General features: G+C 44.2%; 1 protein-coding gene across 9 annotated transcripts in view; it reads right to left on the bottom strand.

Annotated features, from left to right (window-relative positions):
- Positions 1-24,805, bottom strand: part of BOC (BOC cell adhesion associated, oncogene regulated) — a 72,403-nt gene that overhangs the window by 36,320 nt on the left and 11,278 nt on the right. For 6 of the 9 annotated variants that reach the window (XR_005648764.1, XM_039842999.1, XM_039843008.1 and 3 more), the window contains one exon: positions 3,280-3,403. The exons of the other annotated variants lie outside the window; for them this stretch is intronic. The gene's annotated coding sequence lies outside the window, so the exon portion shown is untranslated. The remainder of the gene's footprint in view (positions 1-3,279; positions 3,404-24,805) is intronic. 9 annotated transcript variants of the gene reach the window in all.

The raw sequence follows: 24,805 nt of genomic DNA, 5'->3' as shown, positions 1-24,805 counted from the left end.
TACCAAATATGTCCTATTGACGATTGTCTGTGTTGCTTCTCCACCCCAGAATGACATTCCTTAGGGGCTGCAGACTGCACTGCACCTCTAGGCACCTGAGACACATCTCAGCGATCAGCCACCCTCTTACTAGAACTTTAACTCCTCCCCTCCCACAGTATTATTTATGACTCTCTTAAGCTACAGTTAAGATTCATCAAAATCCCAGAGAGGCAAGTATATCCTCTAACGCACACTTCTGTCACAGCCTAAACCAAGGCTTGCTTTTTACTGCTGTACTAGAGAACACTAGGCCAATAAGGCAGGTGTGTCAACATCCTTGTTTGGCAAGGAGGCATCAGAATGAGCTTCGGATAACACTGAAGGCAACGTGCTGACGATACAGATAGTGGATGCATCGTCTGGAATCACGCACGGGTGGCATTATTAATAGTAATTTCCAGGAAGGTGACACATATTCAAAATGTTAACTCTTCTGGACCAGTTTATTTAACCAGCAACTCTTTCAAATACTTACAGTCACCACTGAAACATCAAGGGAAGTAATTAAGCTACCCAACTGAGTGACGCATCATGCTCACCGGTCTCTGGAGTCCTGGCTACCTGCACAGTCTGTTTTAAGAGCCAGTCCTCAGGCCTTCAGACCCCATTGCTCCTGACAGGGGATGAAGGCCAGGCTTCCTTCTGGGCTCTTTGTGCTAGGAAGAGCTCGGGGTTTGCCCAAACCTTTCCCCTTCTCCAAGCTCCTTTGGACCTCTGTCTTTTCACCTGACTGTTAGTTGAATGCTGGACTGCCACATTTGCTCTGCCCACCAAGCACCCCTCCAAACCAAGTCGAGGACCAGCCCCACACTGGTGATCAAACATTTTCCAGGAGACAGTTCCTGCCCCTTGATTTTTTAGTCCCTCCCTTAACCTCATGTCTTCCACTCCAGGAGACCTCCAAGACTCCTCTGCTGCTCTGGGAAAGAGCACGGGGACATTTTCTAAAAGAGATTTGAAAGAAAATTTTCGAAGAAGCTTTTCAAAGGTTCTTTCCTGACAAGTTAAAATATTTTCCTCTTGGTATAGAGAGCTTCTCCTCTTTTTCAGGTAATCCAGTAAATCAAGGGGTTATGTTATTAGCACAGTGAAATTAAGGAAAGCCGCAAAGGACGTGATGGTTGGGACAGCCAGTGGGAGGATGAGGGGGGAGGGCAGGCCAGCTACACCACAAGTTCCTGCTGAGCTCTTTGCATGAGGTATTCTTTCCATTTTCATAAAAACCCTAAAGGCGGGGAACTTTATCCCCATCTTACAGGTGAGGAAATTGAGTTCCAGAGATTAAGTAACTTGCTCCAGGTCACATAACTGTAGGTCTGGAATGAAACCCAGGTTGGGCTCACTCTAAAGCTTGGCGCTTTAACCACAACAGCAGCCTTTTCACACATTTCCTATCAGGTCTCTCTGCACCCTATGGGTGCTTAACAAACAGCTGGAATAAAGGTAATGTGGGTGAAGAGTTTTAACAGTAATTCCTAGAGGAAAAGTTCCTTAACATGTTTATAAACCAATACCAAAAAGCAAGCTTTTGGTGTCCTCTTAATTTTCCAGATACTTGTCTGAATTCTCTACTTTTCATCAAATGAAATAATGTCTTTATCTAGGACATTGCATGAATCGTCGGTCGTAGGGATTTAGGGAACTTGCTTGTTCATGACACGCTTCAGCTTCCCCAACTCCTTGTGGAGACTGAGAACACCTGTTCCTTCCCTGCTGGCAAAAAGCAAGCAAGCAAGAAAGCAGGGAGGGATGCAGGGGGACAGAAAACGAATACACAGCAATAAAGGGAAAAAAAAAAATGCAAGCAGACAAAGAGGGACAGGAGGGCTGTTTCTTATCTGAACACAGGGGGGCTGCAGAGGTGTTTGTGTTGCAAAGTCCACAAAAGCTTTACTGAGGAAATTCAGGCCGACCCCCTCCTGCTTAACAAGAACTAGCCAAACAATTCCCGTTACTTCTGCACCCTCGGTAATTTATAAGGTTCAAAATGGAAACAGACCCCACTGCTGCTGCCAGCCACAGCAACGAGGGGAAAAGAATGTAACTGGGAGGGAGAGAGAGTGAGAGGAAACAGGTATCCAAAGAGGAAGAAAGGAGTTAACTCATTAATCCCCACAACAGACCTGTAAGCAGGTACCAAAGCAGGACACGGTGGGGTCTCCTGCACATAAAAGCAGAACTGTGACAAGACTATGGGGTGGTGGTGCAGGGGTGGTCACTGTCACTATGCTGCATCCTATTTAACAACTAGGGAAACTGATACTTCCTGGACCAAGTTACCCAGTGAGTTTAGTCTACAAAAATAATTCCAAAAATATAGGCTTCTGAGCATTTTGTTTTAATGCTTAAAAAAGAAAAGTCGTATAAGACTAAATCGGAGAACCTAATTGCAGTGTAATCTTGTCTCATTGTGAAATGAATGAGGTACAATTTCAAGATTGGGTGAAAGCAACAGTAAAGACTGTTATTTTTCTCGGCAATGCAAAGTATGTCTAGATCCTTGTTATTTTAATGCATTTTCTCAGAATAAAAGAGATCAAAGAAAAAAACAATCAAAGAACAGAGAGAGCGAAAATGAATTCTTGACATAAATTCCTCATTGAGGCCTAGGTACTTGCTATTTTTAAGGGTTATTTGGACACGAAACATAAAACGTATCTGAGAAGTTTAGCTGCTGACATACATGTTCCCTCTGAAATCTCCAAGCAGACGTTTTCGAAACGTTCCAAAAACAACAAAAACAGAATACACTTCTGAGGTTGAGATCAAGCATGAGAAATTATAGCCTAAGAGTATTTATTTTGTGAGAAAATTACAAACAAGCAAGAGCTGATCATCAGGAGATGGCCAGCTCCACCTTCTCCCAAGGGAGAGCGGCTGACTAGCAGGAGCAAGAGTGAGACAACTGCACGGGAGGCCACATCTCATCTCTGATCACCTGGGCCACTGAGGCGCTATCAGAAAGGGAGGCCTCCATGACCTGAAACACAAAACACCCTGTGGATGACCTGTGACCATTGACAAAGAGGAACTGAATAAGAGCGTGTGCGATCTAGCAGATAACATAGAAAGACTTTTTGAAATCCATTCCTTCAGTGGCAAGAATGAGATCTAACAAAACTTTGCTCCATTGGTTGGGGGGGCGGGGGGAGTGTTATCCACATGAAAAAAAAGAAACATTTCTTAACCCCAAATTACATTTTTCGCATGTTCCCAATTCCACAGGGTAAGTCTCACCTTTCCCAACTATCTTTGAAGGCAGAAGAGAAGTTTTGTTCCTAGAGGTGATGCCAAGTGACTGGGGTGAGAGCAGGCTAGCCCCTGGCCTCAGGAAAGAGGGTGGTATTCCTGCAGAGTGGCACTAGAAGAAATATTGGGAAAACAAATGAATTTAATTCTCCGAGGGCTAAATATACGAGTTTAGATAGACTTAAGAGAAGGAATTAAGAAAGGTCATTTTTACTTTAAAAGTTGTACTTTTACCCACAGACCCAATTAAAGAGAAAAGTTTTAAATTAGGAGAGACCCTCAGAGAAAATAAAATAAAGCTCGGAAGAATGCCTACTGGGTATCGAGTGTTATAAATGAAGAAAGAGAGGCTAAGTGATCTGCATAAGGTCTCCCAGCTAATTAAAAAGGGAGATTTAGGGGTCCAAGTCAGGCCCGACTCCTGATCCAGTGCTGTTTCCACTTCCCTGACAGTGCCTCCCAGCAAACTATTTCTGGGTCACATTAACCATCTGCTTAGAACTGCCTTTAGAACTAAATTTGCAATGTTTTTGAATTTAATTTCTTGTGCATAAAAATGTTACCTGGATCATTATCTGTAACAGTAACTTCCTGTGTGGTCTTTGTCATTCTTTTATCATTTAGATCCTAATCAAGAACAATGTCTTGCTGTTCTTCTCACAAACTCCAACAGAATTTTCTGCAATGATGTAGATGCTCCGTAACTGTGCTGCTCCAAACACGAGGCAGTCACTTGCTGCTTGTGGCTGGCTATTAAATCCTTAAAATGTGGCTACTGTGACTGGGGAACTGCATTTTTAACTTAAATGGCCATATAGGGCTAATGGTTACCACAGTGGATAGCACAGTTCTAGACTAATATCTGGAACATCTACCCACACGACCCTGATGTCAAACAAGGGAGAATGACAATGGTTTGATGTTAAGTATGAGCCACGTTTTACCAGCCTCTAAAGAGAGGTCTAGCTTACTCTTTATTCAAATTTTGAGTATAAGTTTTCTATTTAAAAAACTGTATTTTGATTTTATTATTGAGAAGAAAAAAATATTATTACGATCTACTACATAAGACAGTACGCAAGGCACTGAAATAGAACATGGATTCAGTCCTGAGGAGCTTAAAGCAAAACTTGGGACATACAGCAGCTAGTGCTCAGCAAATATCCACAAGCTCCTCATTTCCCAGCCTCCTCTGCTGTTAGCTTAGGCCCATGTGATTAGTGCTGGCCCATGAAGTGTGAGTGAACGTGTCACGTGTCACTTCCGGACAAGGCAGTTAAGAGCCAGAGAACTAGAGAGCTGCTTCCATTTCTCCCTTCCCTAGTCCTGGTGACCACGTGTCACAGGTTTCAGAAGGAATAGCTACAAGATGGAAGAAGGCAGAGCAATCTATGCCAGGAGAAGAAATCAACCTTTGTTGCGTAAAACCACTGAAGTTTTGGGATTACTCTCATGTAACATCTTTACTCTAATGGTTTAACTGATCGCCAGTTCAGTCACAAATAGGAACTGGCAAATGACAGCAGAGGGAGGACAGCATTTTTAATTTTGAGTCTTCAGGAAAGGTTTTCTATATACCAGGTTTGAAGCTGGGCCTTTTGGAACAAGCACGTGTAAGACACTCCAGGAAGGTGACATTGATCTGGTGGGAAAGCAGGGGTCTGGAGGGTGGTGTACCCAGCAGTGCGGCTGTCACAGAAGGCTTACCTTGAACAGTAGCCTCTAAATTTTTCTGATCTTGCTCCCTTACGAGTAACATATTCTGGGAAAATGTCCTTAGTACATGCATATTTATTTATAAATAAAACACATGAACTGGTGAACTAAAACTTTAAAAAGGTATAGGTGAAAGTGAAACCATATTTTAATGGCTTGTTAATCATGGTTGTTTTATAATATCATTAAGCTAATACTTTAAGCCAGAATGCCTATTTAGAATTAGGTTCATCACTAATGACATGGATGTAATCTCTTCCAAAGAGTTGCTTGAATGTTAATTATTTTGACTTTTCATCAGATGCAATTCCATTATTGTTTTTACTTCCTACTGTGGCTTGAAAAGGGTCAGCTCTGTGGTTCTTTCTGTTTGCATGTGCTTGGATTATCAGCCCACTCTTCAACCCAGTTTCTTTGTAGCAATCTCTTTAAGCCTCTTGCCCTTTTGTGAGAGTTAATTTAGTTAAAACTAAATAATATAATCTGTAAATCCACTTAACATAGAACAGGAACACAGGAGTGAATGAACAAGCAATCGAGGTCCCTACTGTCCAGTTCTTCATGTGGTGCAGACCTCGTGGTGCTGCTGTGACATACAGACTAAAAGGTACCATTGTCAATCCCGATATTAAATATTAGGAAAACTTAATTTCTTTCCTATTCCTTTTTTACATAGAAATAAACATTAAGAGAATCTCCAATATTTTCTTTTAGTGTCCCAATGGAATTTCTTGTATATCCCTTTAAGAACTTGAATCCCACTTTGGAGACTGTTCTAGAAGAATGAGAATAGGTAAGGTAGGAAATGAGGCTGGGTCACTAGGAAAGAGAGTTTGAAATTAAGGTGGGGGAGCTATCTTGGTTTTTGAGAAGGGACTATAGGATCAAAACGACATTTGGAGATTAGCAAAATCCGGGCTTCTCATTCTCACTGAACCCAAAATTTATAATAAGCTCTAAAAAACATTGACAGAGCCTATTTCCACTCAGGTAGGCGGGACCCCTCACTGTCCAGGCCAGGGGAAAAAAGAAACCTGGACACAGCATCTTGGCTCTGGGGAGGAATTCCCCACAGAGAGAAGCCACCTCTGCCTCTGAGAAAAAACAGGTCTGGCCTCTTATTCTGCCCACTGGACAAATCTAATCTCTCTCCTCCACCACTTGAGGAAAAGTTACAGGGGAGTCTCATGTTTTTGGTCACTCATACCCCTTTCCTGAAAATGGCCTTATTTCTTTAAAGAGATTTAAAAATCAGATCTACCCGTAGAGACAAAGTGGAGGGACCCCACAAACCTTTATTGCTAAACTGGAAAAAAGAAGAGAAAAGGAAAACCACTTCCTTTCTTCTCCACGCCCTTCTCAATTCCCCCACCCCATTCCATATAAATTCAATTTGACAACCCTGCTAATTGGATAAACGCAGCTCCTACACTCCTAGAAGGCCATTCCCTTTTCTTTTTTCTTTTTTTGTTTTTGGAGGGCTCAAAACAGGGCGATTGTGCTGTTCTTTAACACGAATTCCATCTGCTTTATTTCTCTCCATTCACCGCTTTTCTTGAATATTTATGAGGCCTTCCCTCCGGCCTATCCCCTTTCCACCCCACCTCCACTCACTCGCCTTCCTCCCTCAGCCTCCCTCTCCCCACCCTGCCTCCAGCCTCCTCTCCCTTTCTCTCAGAGCCTGACAAAAACCTTCCAAATGGCCCCCCCTCCTTGCTTTAGATAAACACAGGCAGTGTCAAGTGTGAGGAGTAGAGGGAGGTGGGGAGGGGGTTCAACTGCCAGTCAAGCCCCTGGCCTTCAATGAGGCCCAGGGGCCCACCCTAATCTGCTGCATGCTTGCCATATGGGGGCTGTGTTGCCCTGGGAAACACTAACAGGCAGAACGGAGCTTAATAGAGTCCATATTCATTGTGATGCACTGAGATAGCTCAAGGCACCACTGCCCCTTCGGTCTGGTTTCATTCTTTGGTTTCCTTCTTTCTTTCTGTTCTTCCTCCCTTTTTCTTTCTTTCTTCCTTTCAGATGGACCAGGTCCCCAGGGAGCTGTAATCTGGGGGAGGCCTTGGCTGGGAGAAGGGCTGAATTTTGGAGTCAGGAGTGAGGAAGAGGATGGTGGTGGTGTTGGGGTGGGGGCCGAGTTTGGTGGGGAGAGGTGAGAAGTGGGGGCTCCCAAGAGAGCAGAGTGGGGAGAGGGGTGCATGTCAGCACAGAGTTTGGAGTGCAGAGCACGTGGTATTGTACCTGCGCGGGTGTGCACAGGCGTGAGTCTGTGCGTGTGTGTAAGAGCATGGAGGATGAGTGTGGTCCATCGGGGTCCTGGAGCACAGAAACCTTCACAGTTATTCAGCCATTTATGCCTAGGTATCCCAATACCACTCTAATCCCAGTCAACGTAAGATCATAAGAGCCAGTGATACCTGCCTCCCCAAGATACTATGTAATTCCTCAAAGAATCAGTTTCACAGGTTGTGAAACATAAAGCTATTTGTTCTGTGACTGTAAAAATCACAAATTTAAAAGCAAGATAAAAAATAAAAGACTACAAAAACTTTCATATACTCTTCTACAGTTGAAACTTTAATCCCATGGTGTCTGACACATAGGAAAAACTCAACAAAGGGTTTCTGAATGAACACACCAAACATATGCTTCTGTAGTTTTATTATTGCTGACCAAGAACTTGAAACTCTTAACTTAGTTCTGTCAACTACCACCAGGGTTCGAATGGGTGGCAATGGCTTTTACAGAAGCAAAATGCTCCTATTAAAGGTACAGCAGTGCCCCTGCCACAGTGACGCCAGTATCTATCACAGTAAGGCCTTTTGTTATTCACCTGTCTAATGACAAAGTCAGGCAGGCTAAGTTGATAAAACTCAAATCGAAGCAGATACCGGTGCTTGCTGTGGTTTGTGTTTTGCCTTCTAAACTTGATATATTCTACTTTACTTGCTTTTACCCCACAGAGATGCATTATAAATCTGTGGTTTCCTAAGCTCGGCCCAGGGGCAACCAACTTTAGGAAAGTATATGGAAATTCTTATAATTTTTCTTTGCTTCTATTTTCCATCTTGATTTTAAGGCCCCATATCCGAACAACCCTGTAGGAGATGGTACAATGGATTTTCAAGAGCCAGGCACAATTTCAATTCCTGGTTCTAAGGCTTAAATAGCTTTCAGTTATCTGAAATGCCACTCAGAAAACAGCCTCAGCACCGTATCCATTTGGGCACCATAAAAGCAGTAATGCCTCTTCCCCGAGGACTCCAAACCACAGTAGATAAAGACGCACACTGAGCAGGGTCTTACAGGACTGAGAGCACTCACCCTCCCTGCAGAAGAAGCCTCCCCTCCAACTTCTTTTCTGTGTAGTCCTATTCCCAGTTGTTTTGACTCCAGCATACTGCACGTGTTACGGAGGAGTGCACCACAAAGGAGCGAGTAGGGACACCTGGAGCTCCACTGCGAGCCGGTCCTTGAGCACTGTGGGAGCTCAGCAGAGCAGCCAAGCTTTCCTGGCCTTCTCTGCAGTGAGCAGCTTGGTCAGTCACCTTACCACTGATGTGCGTGATGGGGTGAGAGCCAGAATGGCCAACTCTTAAAGAAAGCAGGGACGGCTACTCTAATCTAGACCAAATGCTTCCCTTTCATTTCACTGCTCAGAGAACACCCACTAATGATCTGCTTATAAAAACATACTCAAACTCTTCTTTTCTTCTCTAAAACCATGTTGATATTCACCACCCACTCAGCGGTCCAGACTTGGACTCAGCCTTGTCTCTTGGCTTTCACAGGTTCTCCACCCAGGATCTGATCAGTCGTACTGACTCTAACTTTGGCATCAGCAGCCAGAAAAACACAATGCAAAGAAATCCAGTGCAAGCTACATATATCATTTTAAAGTTTTCTAGTAGCCACATTTAAAAAAATAAGCGAACATAATTTTAATATCTTTTAATACAATATATCCGAAATAGTATCACTTCAACATATAATCGATACAAAAATTATTAATGAGGTGTTTTATATTTTGTTTTATGCCAAGTTTTCTAAATCTAGTGTGTAGTTTATACTGACATCCCAATTCTGGCTTGCCACACTTCAGGTGCTCGATGGCCACATGTGCCAGTGGCTACTACTGTAGTGGCTACTGCAGGTCTAGAGTCCTCAAACTGGCTCCCCGACTATCTCCTCTCTGCATCTAATCAGTTCCCACATTGGCACCTACCTTCCTTCTAGAATATCAAGCTCAACCAAAGAGTAAAGATGATAAATGGGTAGCTACCATTCGTTGAGCAAGCACCTCCCACAGGCCCTAATGCACAATTCGTCTAATTTGATGTAATTCTCACAATGGCCCTGTGAGGTAGGCACATGATCAACCCATTTTATAAATGAGAAAATTAAAGCTCAGAGTGATTAGATATTTTGTCCAAGATCACAAAGATGATGAATCACAGAGTCAGGACTTAACCCAGGTCCATCTGACTTTAAACTCTGGTTCTTTTCGCTCTTCCATTTCTTTAAGTAGATTATGGCATAATAATTGAACCATTAAGCAGCCATTAAAAATGATAATTATAAAGATCGAGTAGCAACATGAAAAATGTTTAAAAGATATTAAGGAAAAAACATAGATCTCATTTTGTAAAAAGCATGTAAGCAGCTGAGTGAGACCTAGGAGGGAATATGAAAGAAATAAAAGCAGCCGATTTGAAAATGTGAAGGAATTTTTGGTTTTTCCCACCTTTTGAAGTCACTTAAACTAACAAGCAAATAAACTAACAGACCCACTTTTGATAGCTCCTCCTCAACGGAGTATGATTAAATAAAATTCAAACTCCTTTGCATAACCTTCCAGGTTCTTTATAACTGGGCTGCAGTCAAACTTTCTCATGTCTTCCACCTACAAGCCCTAAAATCTGGGCAAGCTGCATTCTCATACCCTCTCTTCCTTCTCCCAGAGGCATCTTCTCCTTTTCCCTTCATTCCATCAGAGGAACTTTGATGCCCAGTGACTGTCCCTCATCCCCGTTTCCACAGCACATTGCAAACCTATTACAACAGTCTCACGGTGATTTATGAATTTGATCATGTGTCTGTAATGTGCATCTATGTCTTCCTCCTGACCCCAGTCTTGGTAACCCTAGCACCTGGAAAAGCCGTGGCACATCATAAGGATTCAGTCAACATTTGCAGAACTGAAGAGTTTGTTCAGATTAGAAATTTGGGGTTGAGAAGGAATGTTAATCTGACCCGTGGAAATCGAGGGACACATAGAGACATACTGTTATCAGTGATGGAATCAACGGGTTTTTCTAGGGGGAAAAGACTGTAACTATGCCCTTTATTTTTCAAAACCAAATGGCCCCTAGATCTGCATAGGCAGCCCTAAAGGGAAGGGCCAAGCTCCCTGACAGAAGTCAGCGTCCCTGAGGATGCTCCTATGGCTTGGGGTTTCATTCAAGGGCCTCTGTTTACTTTCTTATGTTTTCTCCCAAAACAAACACTCAACTAAACTTGAGACTTCAGGCTTTCTGCAGCCACTGGACTGCAGGCAATCTAATCTAAGATTATACCATGATTAAGTTTTATCTTTTCAACATCAGCATGGACCTGAGCTTGAGACTGGGGTGGAGGGAGGCAGGCAGAGAGGGATGGGAAAAGGAGAAACAAGGAGAGTTGTTGAGTGAGAAAGTTCAAGCTGGAAGAGAAAGAAGGGGGAGAGGAGGAGGGATGAGTGTAGAGATGCAGGAAAGGCAACTAAATATGCAGAGCTCCCATTATGTGCCAAGCCCAATGCTGGGGCTTCCAATTACACTATGACTTTTCATCTTCATAAGCCAGAGAGTATTACTGTCCCCACTTCAGAAATGGGGAAAAAGGTTATCAAAACATAAGGATTTTAGAGCTTCTCTTGAATTTTTTATTATAGACGTAGCTAAATGCCAGTGTTGGACTCAACAGGATTAGGTACTAAAAAACTAAGAGCCTTGGGTTTGGATATGAGCTTTGGGTAAATTACTTAATCTCTGAGCCTCAGTTTACTCTCTGTGAAAATGAGAATGATAACACCTGTTTTGCAGAGCTGCTTAAAAGACTTGATGAGATTATGTGTAAAAGCAGCCTGGCACATAGCAATCATGCAATAATTTGGGGAGACAGGTGTCATGGAACTTTTCTACTAAAAGCCATTCACCTGAGGTTTAATTCATACAGCGGCATTGCTACCTGATGGGTTTTTGGATTAATGTCCATTAAGACTTAATGCAACATGTTTTTGGATTAATGTCCATTAAGACTTTAAATGCAACATGTTTTTGGATTAATGTCCATTAAGTCTTAATGTCCATTAAGTCTTAATGGACATTAATCCAAAAACATGTTGCATTTAAAAAACTCCAGACACATATGATGCCATCTCTCTGCTCATTGTTCCTTAAAAGCTGTATCAAATCAAGCAATGGCCTGGTTTTGCTGCTCTACACGCATGCATCCGAAGTTCAAGAAATATTATGGGTTGGAAAAAAAATCAGTAACACTTACATTTTATATAGCGTTTGACAGAACCTCACAACAGTCCTGTGGGACAGGAGATCCATGGAGAATGCTATATAGTGTTCTCAAGTTTATGGCAAGACTTAGTTTTTGGCCTCTCAGTCTCCACCCGGCAATAGTCAATGTTTATATCACTCAAGCTAATAACCTCTTCCTGCCACTGCCACCCCCCCCCACCCTGTTTATGTTCTCTCCACACTCTTGATAACAGTAATAATCAGTTCTTCTGTAGTGTCTCTGCTTGTTCAGGGAGAAAGTGGAAAGATCCCTATCAGACAGTAGGTCATTTCAGACAAGATGTACGGACAAGTGTTTATAGAAAAGAAAACATACCCTCAATCCTCTCTAACTCCCACTCCCAGGCCCAGAAAGGAGCTCACCTCCAACTTCATCAGTGAAAGCACAAAGCCACCTGCTCCTTTCCACCTACCTGGCCAAGCCTATATCCACACAAGTACACAATGAAGTAACATGGTAACGTAGTGAGTGCCCAGAGAGGAAACAGGAGCATCCACTTTCATGCCTTCTGCTGCTCACACAGTTGACAAAAGATCCAGTGTAAAGGGAATTAATAAGAGCCCAGGTAGACAGCACAAATAAGGCATAGAAACAAACCAGTCTCAGGATCTGAACAGCACTTAAGGCAGATCTCAACAGCTTAAAATCCTATCTCTTAGGACAAAGGAAAACCGATCCCATTTGACAAGTGATCCACGTATGAACACAAACCTTACTAACAAAAGCAGGCTCAGGGGAAGAAAGCTGGGCCACTGGCTCCACCTAATAGTGCCCACTGAAAGCAATGGAGCCATGAGAAGAATCAGACATATTATCCCAAGGAGCAAGGATGCTCAGTCTGCAATGCACACAAAACCACAGAAAAGGCATTTTCTCCAAATCATCCAGAAAGGTAACAGGACTTGGCTCAGAAGTGAAGTAAAGCTATACAAGGGCATTCTGCTTAGTGTTCATGCTGGAAGAGCAAACAGAACAGCTGGCAACTCCAACGTCACTCCTGACGAGAGGTACCAGTCCCTGGGTAGGCTTGAGGCAGAATTCAGGTCAGACCAGTGAATCCAAACCGAGCACCCACCAGGTACCACATGCTGTACAGAGGGTGGAGGAGATGTAGAGAAAAGCTAAGCAGTTTCCCACCCTTAAAGAAATTGGAACCTAGTCAACATTCAGCTTTGACAACGTCTTTCTATTATACCAAAATTAAAGTGCAGCATGGCCTCAAGAAAAGATCGAAGATAAACTGTAGATTTTACCAAGTACAGGCAACGATCCAGACTACTAGCAAAGGCATCAGAGGAATGACACCTGAGCACACGCACACACTCACACGTGCACACTCAGGCCCTGCTTAGCACAGGTCAGTCCTCCAACATGGCCCCTTTCACAAGTCCTAAAAGAATTTCTCTTCTATCATCCATGACTGTTCCTAGCAAAGTCCTGGAAGATTCATCAAAGTACATCAGTTAAAGCAGGAAGAGGGCTTAGAACTAATAGGAGCCTGTGAGGACCTCTTAAATCTCAGCAAGGCCAATGTCACTTCTTATTATGTAGTGACTTATTTGTTTATAAGTCTCTCTCCTAAACACATAGTAGACACCCAATGAATGTTTGCTAAGCTATAAAGACCTACCTCCAAAATCTTTTCCAAGCCTAACTCTACTTGGCCCTTAGAGTTTGGATCTGATGAACCCCAGGGGTGCTCCACTGCAAAGCAGAGCCTGAGCAGGGGAAGGTGATATGCGAGTGTCTGCTATCTCTATTCCTATCTCTTTCTGGGATCTAGCTTGGGAGCCCTCTGTGGTTCCTATTCAGGGGAGAAGGCATGCAGGACACGGGTATTCCCTGCTGTAGCATCCACGCATGAGGTGGGTTGGGGTGGGCTTGCCAAGGAGGAGGTGGGGAAGGAGAAAGTGAAAAGAAGCAGGCGCTGACTGTTTAATAGGCAGGTCCCAGCACCTGCTCTGTGTCAGGCAGTGGGTTGGTTGCCCAGCTCCTGTCCTCCTATAGTCCTGCACTTCCCCCCCGGAAGCACCATCGCACTAATTTTTTATAGTTTGGGATCAGGAACGGTGATGCTCTTATTCACAAGGGCATCTTCAGCTCTAACACAGTTGAGGTAATTCAGCAAATACCTGTTGAGTCAACCAATAACGACCTGAGACACAAAGGTCATAGGTCAAGGACGAGAGGCAGGAGAAATGTAGTCATATATAGTCAAGGAGGAAGCTTTTTCTTGGTATAAGCTGGGCATTTAGGACACTTTGGGAGTTAAAAGACTTACTTTGAATTGCTCTGCTAAGTAACAGTTAACGCCAGTTCCGATTAAGCTGTCATCTGCAGTCATGTCCTATGTCCCTTCCTCATGACAATTAACCTATCAATGACATCAGGCCCACATCCACACCCTCCTCACAACTCCAAATGGGTCTCAGGTTCCGTGACCCAGAATGAATGAAAATCAGGCTGCTGCTTCTAGGCCTGTCTGGTTCTGAGGCTAATTCAAGCAAATGCGGGCAAAACTGCCAACAACTCCAACACACCAACACACCCACACCAACCCCCCAACACACACACAAACACACACCACAACAGGCTCACGCATGCTGGCAGGAAACCTGAAGCAGTCACATGAAAAGCTAAGCCTTGGGGTAAAATGGCTGAACTGCTGAAGATGGTAGATCAGAAGCTACCTCTCCTTGGCTGCCACCTGATTGCACTGTGACGTGGGGAATGTTTCTCCTAGATTTTCCTGCAAGCGAGAAACCCTCACCCTGGACTTTCAGAGGAACCATTTGACATAGAACAACAAAATCGATCTCATACAAGGATGCTGAAGGAAAAACGGATTACGCTAGTAAATCAAGAATGACTGATGCAAAGTAGGCTATTTAATAAATGATAGCAACTTATTAGAGTAACTCCCATTAGGGTCACTTTTAGGAATACACTGTATTTTCATTAATCTGAACATTGTTGCAGATTTATCCTTAGTGTTTCAACAGAAGAGGTTTGAGAATAGGTGATACCTCAGAGGCCACACATCCCAATCTGGGCTTTCTGGGAATCCTGCTCTGGGCATGTGCACTCGCTTCTCTAAAGCAGACAGACAGACAGACACACACACACACACACACACATACACATGCATGCGTACGTGTGCTCACAGCAACCAACTCCAGCTCCAGCTGTTAAGTGTGTTTTAGAATCATGACAGTTTACTTTCTTTCCCATCTGACCTCATACAAACACACTTTCTTCACCACCTCTCTGACCCCCCAATATACACATTCCATCCCCCACCCATCCCTAGTCTTTCTCAATTACAAAGCTCTTTTAAACCAACTAAAACTTAAAATAAATACCAACTTGGAAACTTGAAGCATGCTCCAGTTCGTCTGTCAGTCCTTGCCTGCTGCTGGGAGCCCCCAACTCCGTCAGCTCTCCCCAGCTTGTGAAGCACAGTGGCCTTGGTGCAAGGCTGGCACACGCAATGAAAACAAACACATGGAGTCTTGCCAGCTGGGTCAGGCACCGCTATTTATAGCAGGAGCAAAGTGTGGGGAATTGAAAAGGCATGAGGAAGGGTCAGGAGCGGAGAGGTGGGGGTAATTCTAGCCTGCTGCTCCCGGGGCTCCACCAGCTGCAGAGAATTCCCTGCTGAGGGTTTGCCACTCCAAGGTGCAATCCAACCAGGGCAGGGGGTATGACTAACACCAGCACTGTGCTGGAGGGAAACGAGAAGTCTTTGAAGGCAGAGAGCCTGCTATCTCACTCATTATTGTAGCCCCAGCATCCATCGCCTCATAGTGCTTGGCACATAGTAGGAGTGCAATAAGTATTTGTTGATTAAATGAACAGATGAGCTTTTTTCTTCCTGCCTAGCCCACAAGGCTGCAGATAGAGGAGGGGGAATAGGTGGAAGCGAGATTAGTGAGGAATGCCTAAAACAGTGTTTCTAAAAAGCGAATGGAAGGTAAAATGTGCCAACAAAAATAGTTTAGGGCAATGCTATGTTAAGAAAAGCTAATTAGGTTTTCTACTGCAGGCCTTTTCAGAGCCTTTAATATGCTATTATGCATCCTGACTCACTGAGAAGGGGATAGAGTATGCACTGAAGCCTAAACTCACTTAACCACAGGCTTGGACTTACTTGACCACAGGCCTGGACTTATTTGACCACATTACTCTTTTTTCTCAGAGTACCATTAGTGAGGGGAATTTCATCAAATACACTTTGGGAAATGTTGGCCTAAGAGGTTTCTGGAGAATATCCCAAAAGCAATTTGTAAAACAGCATGATCCCATTTTTGTAAATAAAAAAATTACATATGAATATGTGGTATATAGTTATTTGGCTTGTTCTAGGAAGAGATCAAGAGACACTTAAATGTTTACATCAGTTATCTCTGAAGATTAGAAGATTTGCACTTTTTACATTAAACACTTTAGAAATATTCGAAGTGGGTTTGTTATCATTTTTGTAATTAAAAAGGCAAATTAAAAAAAGCTATCCCCCAAATATTATTATGTCATCACCCACTGATATTTTATCTTCCCATAGGCATTGTGGCCTCATTTCCCTACAATTCCCTGGGCCATAAAGTGTTGCTCTTTGCCTCATTATCACATCTAAACAGTTTCCTGTGTCTGTCTCCAACATGCAACTCTTTTAGCTAGTAAAGAACAATTCCCCTAATTTCAAGATTCTCTTGCTTCCACATCATATAGTCAAGTGTTTTGGAAAAAATACAAACACGTTTAATATTCTGTTAACGATCTTTACAAATTTGAAATTACTTTGTTTAGGAAGTTGTATAAAATATCCTTCAAGTATTGAGTTTGCTGAAATTATCGTGCTGGGCGTATAACATTTAGGAACCTAGTCAATAATATTGTAATAACTATGGTGCCAGGTGGGTACTAGACTTACCGGGGGGATCACTTCATAACTTATACAAATGTCTAACCACTATGCTGTAAACTTGAAACTAATATAACATTGAATGTCGACTGTAATGGAAAAAAAAAATAAAAATAAAAAATAAAGGCTGCCTTTTTATCCTGCTAAATTATTCATTTCCTATTTTAACTGATTTGTAAATGTAATTAAAAGTCATTGAGATTTACTGAATGTAACACATCAGGTTTTGTCACAATATGAGATTAAGGCAAATATTAAAAATTGGAAGAAATAATCAATCTTAGCATAAAACAAAGAAAGTATCTGACCATCTGTGAGTTACTCTGTGAGACAATATATATATATGTATTATCTTGTCTAACCTCTGAAAAACTCTATGAAGTAGGAAGTATCGTTATCTCCATTTCACAGATGGAGAAATTGAGGCTTAGAGAAATTAAGCATCTTGTTAAAGTAAAAGATTCAAAACCAGAACTGTCTGTTTCCCCTGCCTGGTGGGATACACAATGAACTATTTCCAAAACAGGAACCTAGAAAGGCTGAAAAAACGAAAGTGAGTCTAAGTTGGAGTCATGCACTAGCTACCCTATTTTGGACTGGGTTGGCAAATCCCACAATGGACTCTGTGTCTGACTCCCGAAGATGTTTTGTCCCCCACCCCACCCAGAGTTAGGCCTGAGGTCCGAGAGCCAAAATCCCATCCAAAAGTTGGCAGCAGTGCTTTGAGTCTGGACCCAAGTTATACGCACCAGCATACAGCGAGAGACAATAGAATTCTTCCATTTCTTAATCTAGCCTCTCTCATTTTCCTTCTGTTCTTGCACAAGCATTAGATCAGGGGTTCCCAACTCTGGCTGCCTGGGAGAATCATCTGGGGACACTAAAACACACCCATGCCTGGGCAGCACTTCAGACAAATGATGTTAGAACCTCTGGAGGTGGAGCCCAGGCATCAGTATTTTTAAAACTCTCTCCTGGAAACTGCAATGGGCGTCCAGGGTTGGGAAGCACTGGGTATCTCTGCCCTGGATCTGCAGACGATTAGCAACGTCTGCCAGAAATGCCCTGACTGTACTGGATGTCGTGGTTGGAGCTGAGGGTTTTACATAAAAATGTTCCCTACGATATTATTCTAAAGAAATTCTTGTCATTTTTAAAGCTAAAAAGACTTTTTTCATTTTACAAATTTAATATCTCAATATATTTTAAGTAATAAAACATTTCTCAAAGTTTCTTTCAGATTTCCCCAGATATTTTCTGGACTTTTTAGATTCCTAGTTTTCTCCTTTTCGCATAGAAATGAAAACCCAAGAGGAGGCCACCACTGCAAAGAGCGCCCACTTTGCAGGCCAAGATTCTGTGGCAGCAAGAGAGATACTCAAACAGGTCCCTGGACCTGAAGTCGCCCCTGTGGACTTGGGGCCACCAAACACTTACTTCTGGGAGGTTAGCCAGAAGGTTCCAAGCATTTGCACATTTTCAGGCTCGTACATCAAAAGCTGAAATGCCATCAGTGATTTCCTTAACAAAGCCGGAACAGTCTCCAGGGACTCACAGATCACCAGGTGTTGGCCATCCAGAGGTCCCATATCCACTCAACACCAGACTGCATGAGAGGGCTCTGCTGTCACCGGAACCAGCTTTTGGACATCCCAAAGGGTTAAGAGCTCAGCATCTAGCTTCCAGCCTTCCCAAAGGAGTCAATTTTCAGTTTGGTCCCTACTGGAAAGGAGACAGCTCCCTACCCCCACCTTAGGGACTTGGGTCCCACCCAGCCCCTCCCCCCTCTGTGGCCCTCCCACTCCAGGAATGAAGCTGCTGCTGCCCAACATATACCCAGACTGGTTTCATCTCCTTCCAAATCCATTTTGTGTCTTAACTTCTGCCAAGAATAAAAATTAAAACACTCACACACACATCATGCGTGTATGGGAGGGGAGGACAGGGCTGGAAGTTTAAACTGAAAAAGACCAGGCAGGGAGTGGGAGGGGCAGGTGGCTGATGAAAGTCAGGGCCTGGAGACTTCCCGGGGGTCTGTCTTGGGCCTTGGCAAACCCTGCCTGAAGTCCCTGTTGGCTACACACAGGGTCAGATCTGAGGGGAAGTGTTGGCAGCATCTTCCCTCATGTTCCTTAGACATCCCATTTCATACCCTTTAACCCCCCAACCCCTGCCCAGAGGGGCACAGAGCAGCTGAGCTGCCAGCACTCCAAAGGCCGGAAGCGGACTCCATTCCCCACTCTTGGAGGAGCCCGTTCCTTGCCAACTCCAAAATGAATAAAACAGTACTTGGAATGACATGCAGGCCCTAGTGGTGCAGGCGGCTTACAGGCTGCTTGTGGCCACCCAAGAAAAATGGGTCTGGAGCTGGAGCCTCTATAGTCAGAATCCTGTCCCACCACACACAGGGCCTGCAGATGCCTGAATGTGGGGACCAGGCACAGAGCAGCTCTGATCCAGCTCTCTCCTGTTCTCTCTTGCTGTCGACTTCTTCGTTCTCAGCAAAACTGGGAGCCCCTGCGCTGTAGAATGATCACACCTAACGCTTCACCCACTCAAGATCCCCCAGGGTTCAAATAACGGCCTCTTACTCAACTCTGAATCCCACCATCTGTCCCCTTTTCTGCCCAAATGGTGAACTAAGTACTCACATTGCTTGCGCCTGTCCAGATGGAACCCACCCTGACTAGTGGAATCACTTGTCTTGAAGTCAATAAACACTTATTGAACATCCATTCAATATGAGGCTCTGAGAATCCAAAAGTAAAGTTTAGGCTTTCCCTAAGAGCTCAACATCTGGTAGGGCGTAATCCAGAAACATCTCAGAATACTGTGGAACAACTAGAAGCCAAACCTGAGTGCCCTAGGCCGGTTTTCTTTCCTTTCCACAAAATAGTTAGGAGGGGCTGGGAAGATTAAATTGCACACTCTTTTCGGAAAGGGTAACCTGGTGGCACCCATCCTTGTACCGTCTGGCACACAGAGCATAGTATTGAAAACAAAGGAAAGTTTTAAAAACCTTTTGTTTGTCTTGTTAATTGTTGAGTCTGGGCGATGGATACATTGGGTTCGTGATACTCTTCTTTCTGCTTCTATGTATTGAGTTTTTAAATAAAGAGATAATAATGAAACTTTTTAAAATAAGATAACTAGAATAAGATCTCCTCAAACCTTCCTAATCCTGCATCAATCCACCTCCCTCCCACCCCCCATCCAATGTCCTCTCAGTGAAGCCAAATAGCACTGTTGGGCAGATTTCAGCGCATGCCCAGGTTCTGGTGGGGGAGGGTGGTGTACTCCCTCTTTGACATTCAAAGCCTTGCCAGTGTTGGGCCAAAAAGGCAGGCGCATCCCCAAAAGGGTACTGCTGGCCTCAGCCAGAGGAGAAGCCTATCTCCCTGGCACTTTGGCTCAGGGACCTGGAGCCAGCTGGCTGCAAACCCCCAGGCCCCTTGCCCTCAGCCTTCTTTTCTGGGGCTTCTCAGTCTAGGATTGGCCTTCCCCAGGAACCTGAGTGTATCTCACCAACGACATGTCCCAACTCTGGCTGGCTTTTCCCTGACTACAGAACCAACCAAGTGCACGAGCCTTGAGGTCCAGGTGAAAGATCATCACTTTTCTCTGGGCCTCTGTTCCTCTACCGGTAAAATTCTCAAACATACCATAATTGACCAAAGTTTTTAAGTACCAAAATCCTCCAAGAATATGGGCCCTTGAGAAAGAATTATAAATCGGCAGCTTATCTCAAGCCAAAGTGATAATGACCATGATGGTGGTGACCATCTCACACCTTCTCTGGGCCAAGAACTCTTCTAATGAGAGAATGAAGGTAATGCAATTCAACGTGGAATGACCTCTTCGGATGTGGGAAATATTCAGAATCTAGGGTGTAAATGATTTAAGGGAGGCAGGCACAGCGCTCAATAGTTTGCTGAGTGATTGAAAGGCCATTCTTTAATGGTTATGAAGACGTCTCTGGGAGCATGTGGTAAATGCCTGAGGAGGCATGCACAGTGCTGCTCTCAGCAAGCCTTGTTGCTGGGTATTTGGATAACCAGAAACAGCTCAGTGTGAAACCTCAAGAGACAGAAGAGGCAGGCTGCAAAGGTACCATGAGTCTCAGCGGGTGGTGTTCTTCACACTAGGGAGACAGCCCAGAAAGCCCCAGGCCCTGGGAAAGGAAACACATCTCATCTGAGCTGAGATGAGAAACAAGGTATTGCTGCCTTTTCCCCAGTCAGACCACGGATGTACGGACATTGGCATTTTGGTTCATTTCCTTGTGTGGGGAATATTAGTTCTGCCTGCCGAGGATTCCATCTCAACTGGGCACGCTGGTCCTTTAAGCTCCTAGCTTGGAAAGCACAAAGAACTTAGTTATTAAGGCACCTCCCTGTTCCACTGTCATGAAGGCTAGCTTCCTCTAGAAGGGGAGTGGGGTGGCAGTGGTAAAACTGGGACATGCCCTGGTTTCTACCAGTTGTTCTGGAGACTACCCCGGGGACCTCCTTCCATCAATACTCTCTGAAGCTCCCACATGGAGGAAGGCCCACACTGTGCCTCCCTGTGCACCCTGCTCCAACAGGCGACCACACCAGTCACTGAAGGTTCTGGCATGGCCCCCAGTGTACAGAATGCCATTCCTTCTGCTAAAGGTGATTTTTTTTTTAAAGCATCACATTTATAAATTTATATTTTTATAAATATAAAGGTTATTTATAAATCAGCCTTTCTGAGATTTTACCCCCTACAAATCAAGACAAAAAAACCCTACATGATTTATCAGATCACACATTTATCTTTTGGTTCAGAAAATGTGGCCCCTGATCCTAGCGACACACTACCTGGCAGGTATCTACAGAAGCCACTCTTGGCTTCTTTCTCAGGATTCTCATTGTGCCTTCTGGGGACAGAAATTCTGGAGTTGGACCCAGGAAGCCAAGGAGCCAGGAAGCTCTACCCTGATTCCAAAATTAAGAAGAGCAAGGAGTGCTGGCCTGTAGAGTGTCACCTCCTGAAGAGTTTAAAGAGATTTAAACACTCCATTGCATTGGTGCTCACAGTCTTAGTGACAAACCAGGGACAGGTATTATTAGTCTCCACTCACATGGGGGACAACTAGGTAGAGCCACTGAATGGCAGCCCAGAGCTCTTAGTGAGGCACTGGTCAGACTGGATGGCAGACTAGACAAAGAAAGCAAATCAGTGGAGGAGGAGGCTTGGATTTGGGTCATCGGCATGGAATTTTCACTTCCCAAGGGGCTGGCTGATGAGTCTTCTTCCACTTTTGCCTGAACTCTGATACACCTGGCTGGTGTCCTTCAGCATGAGAAGGTACCAGCTGGCCTCAGCCCTGTGTTTATTCCAAACAGGAAGCAATGGAAACGGGATCCAAACTTCAGTCTCTGCTCCCTGGAGTGGGAACTCTCTCTACCTAGTACAACCCCTTTCCTTAGCCCCTGGAACTGTTCAGCCTGGTTCAACCAGATGACCCACAGGACCCCTCATTCACACGCACTTTCCTTTCCCTACCTGGGGTCCAGAGTTGGAGAGGGGCTGGAGGAGCCTCTCCTTCTGCTGCCGTTGTAAAATTCATCATCATCACCGATCCCCAGAAGGCCTCTGGCCTTACTGTCTATAATGACTGCTGAGGGCACTGAATACTGAGGTTCCTGTCTCTGAACTCCCAAGGAATCCCAGTTTGTGAGGCTGACTCTATAAAGAAGCACCTCTTGGTAGGGAAAATATTCTCAGTCTCTTTGCATCTGATGGGTCTTCCTCTCGAATGACCACAAAACTAGATCAGGGCTCAATCGCTCTCAGGGCTCAGCACAGACGCTGCTGGAACCTGGGCTGTGCTGAGAGCAGTGACTTCAGCGGCCGGGAGACCTGTGGCCCGCACCGGATGTGGTGTGAAGGAGGGCTGCTGCCCGGGGGCGGGAACGGGAGCTCGCTTCCCCATGCTAGTCCTTGGCTCCAAAGCAAGTAAAACAAACTACTGAGGAGGAAGGCAAACAGTTGGTGTGCTCCTCCTGTCTCTCTATTTGGGAATGGATGGGAAGGTCTGCACAGTTGACACTTCCAGATGCAGAACCAAAACACAGGCAGCTCCTGACAGTTCACCAGCCTGGGCTAAACTCCAGCAGCATCAGGGCCTGGCCTGTTCAGTGGATGACGGTCAAGGATGGGCCCTGCAGACTCTGGTCAGGTGGGTCTCAGCACATAGCTTTGGGTTCCTTCTTTACCAGCCCCTTGCTCCCCAGCTGGATGGGGTGTGTGTGTGTGTGTGTGTGTGTGTGTGTGTGTGTAGGGGAGGGAGGGGAGGAAAGCCATGTTTAAAAACTGAGGAAACTGCTGAGTGAAAAGCAGAAGCCACCCTGAAAGACTATACACTGTGGTGTGATTCAAAACCATATGACATTCTGAAAAAGACAAAAATTTATGAAGATAGTAAAAAAAAGAGCAGGTTTCACAGGATTTGGGTGAAAAAGAGGGAAGAAGCCGAAGAAGTGGAGCACAGGCATTGAAACTGCTATTCTTTATGATACCGTAATGGTAGACATGCACTTAAGCTCAAAACCTATAGAATGTATACGTAAAAGTAAAAGCCCTTAATGTAAATCCGCGTGGCTTAAGTTACTAACAATGTAAGTCAACATTGCCCAATGGGCCAGGTAACAAATTTACTACACCATCATTCTCCCTTCACCTACCTTATTTTTCCTCAGTGTTATCCTCCCAACGCGGTAAATCCATTTTGTTCATTTACTGCTCTGCTAACCTCAGGGACTTTGCTTTTGTCCCTTGTTTCATGCTCAATTTTTTTTACTAGTCTGTGTGGCTCTCCTGAATCTCAAAAGGGGTGTAATATAAGTTTCAAAGGAAACAAAATAATCACCTATAGAATTATGTAAGAAAAAAAATGCATTCTGGGTTTGTGTATGCAGGGGGTATGTGGAAGAAGTGCAGAGAAGGCTAATTCTGCTGGAGTGTCTGTTCTAGAAAAGCCGGGAAGCAGTGTGCTAGGCCACGGCAGACACAGGCCAGTTGCTCTCTCTTCCCCAAGGTAGCTGACTTCAGGCTTGCCTGGGGATGTGCCATCTGTTCCATCTGTAAGGAGCATGTAAGAGTGGATGCCTTTCTGGCCCTTCTGCATCACTCACCTAAGAAGAATTAATTAAACATCTGCTTTATGCCCGGCACTGTGCTAGGCCTGGCTAGGAGATGCAGGGAAGCCCAGGGCATCCTCTCATTCCGCCAAGACTGTATATAGTGTCAGTGTTCATCTGACCTTTCCTAAGTGTGCCCAGGTCGTCCACTGTACTGCTCTCTTCCTGTTAGCACAGTCACCTCCGTTGGATTTGAGCTCTGTTGAATCTGGTTTGGAACCACAAGCCAGGGACAGGAGGAGCATGAGATGAATTGAAGAATCGTTCAGTTCTCCACATTCGCGAGGGCTTGGTGGGGTCAGGCCCCATGCTAGGCACGCAGACGCTAGGCACACAGACCACAGAGGTGGTCTGTGTTGTTGGAGAGTTGACAAGCGTGGAAGTACAAGGAATAGCATGTTTGGATGTCTGCCCAGAGGGGATAGATCTGACTTCGAATTACTTCTCTGTCATTTCTGACTTTGTTCTAGATTTAGAAACTGTGGAAGAATAAAAATAGGAATAAAGATCCCAAGAGGTCTTGTGCTGACAACAAATGTGTCTGAGAAATTATACTACCAAGAGCCCCAGACCCAATATCTACAGCATCTCTGGGAGCTGGAGAATGGCCCAAACCTCTTCCCCCAGATTTTTTTTTAACTTAAAAAAATTAATAGCCTTTTTTAGAAAAGCAATTTTAGATTTACAAAAAAAAAAAAATTAAGTAAAAATTGTAGAGAGTGTCATATACCCCACACTCCCCATCAATTTCCCCTATTAGTAACATCTTCTGTTGGTGTAGTAAATTTGTTACAACTGATGAGCCAATGTTGACACATTGTTAGTAACCAAAGCCCATAGTTTACATTAAGACTTACTTTTTGCATTATACATTCTATGGGTTTTGACAAGTGCATAATCTACCATTACGGTATCATAAAGAATAATAGTTTCAATGCCCTGTGCTCCACTTCTTCAGCCTTCCCTCTTTCCCTCACCCAAATCCCTGGCAAACACTGCTCTTTTTACTGTCTTCATAGTTTTGTCTTTTCCAGAATGTCATATAGTTTGAATCACACCACAGTGTATAGTCTTTCCAGATTGGCTTCTTTCACTCAGCAGTTTCCTCCAGTTTTAAACATGGCTTTCTCCC

This window comes from Pteropus medius, unplaced genomic scaffold (genome assembly GCF_902729225.1).
Source record: "Pteropus medius unplaced genomic scaffold, Ma_sr-lr_union100, whole genome shotgun sequence".
NCBI lineage: Eukaryota > Metazoa > Chordata > Mammalia > Chiroptera > Pteropodidae > Pteropus > Pteropus medius.
The sequence above is the reverse complement of the archived record's forward strand: the minus strand, read 5'-3'. Positions and strand labels throughout refer to the sequence as shown.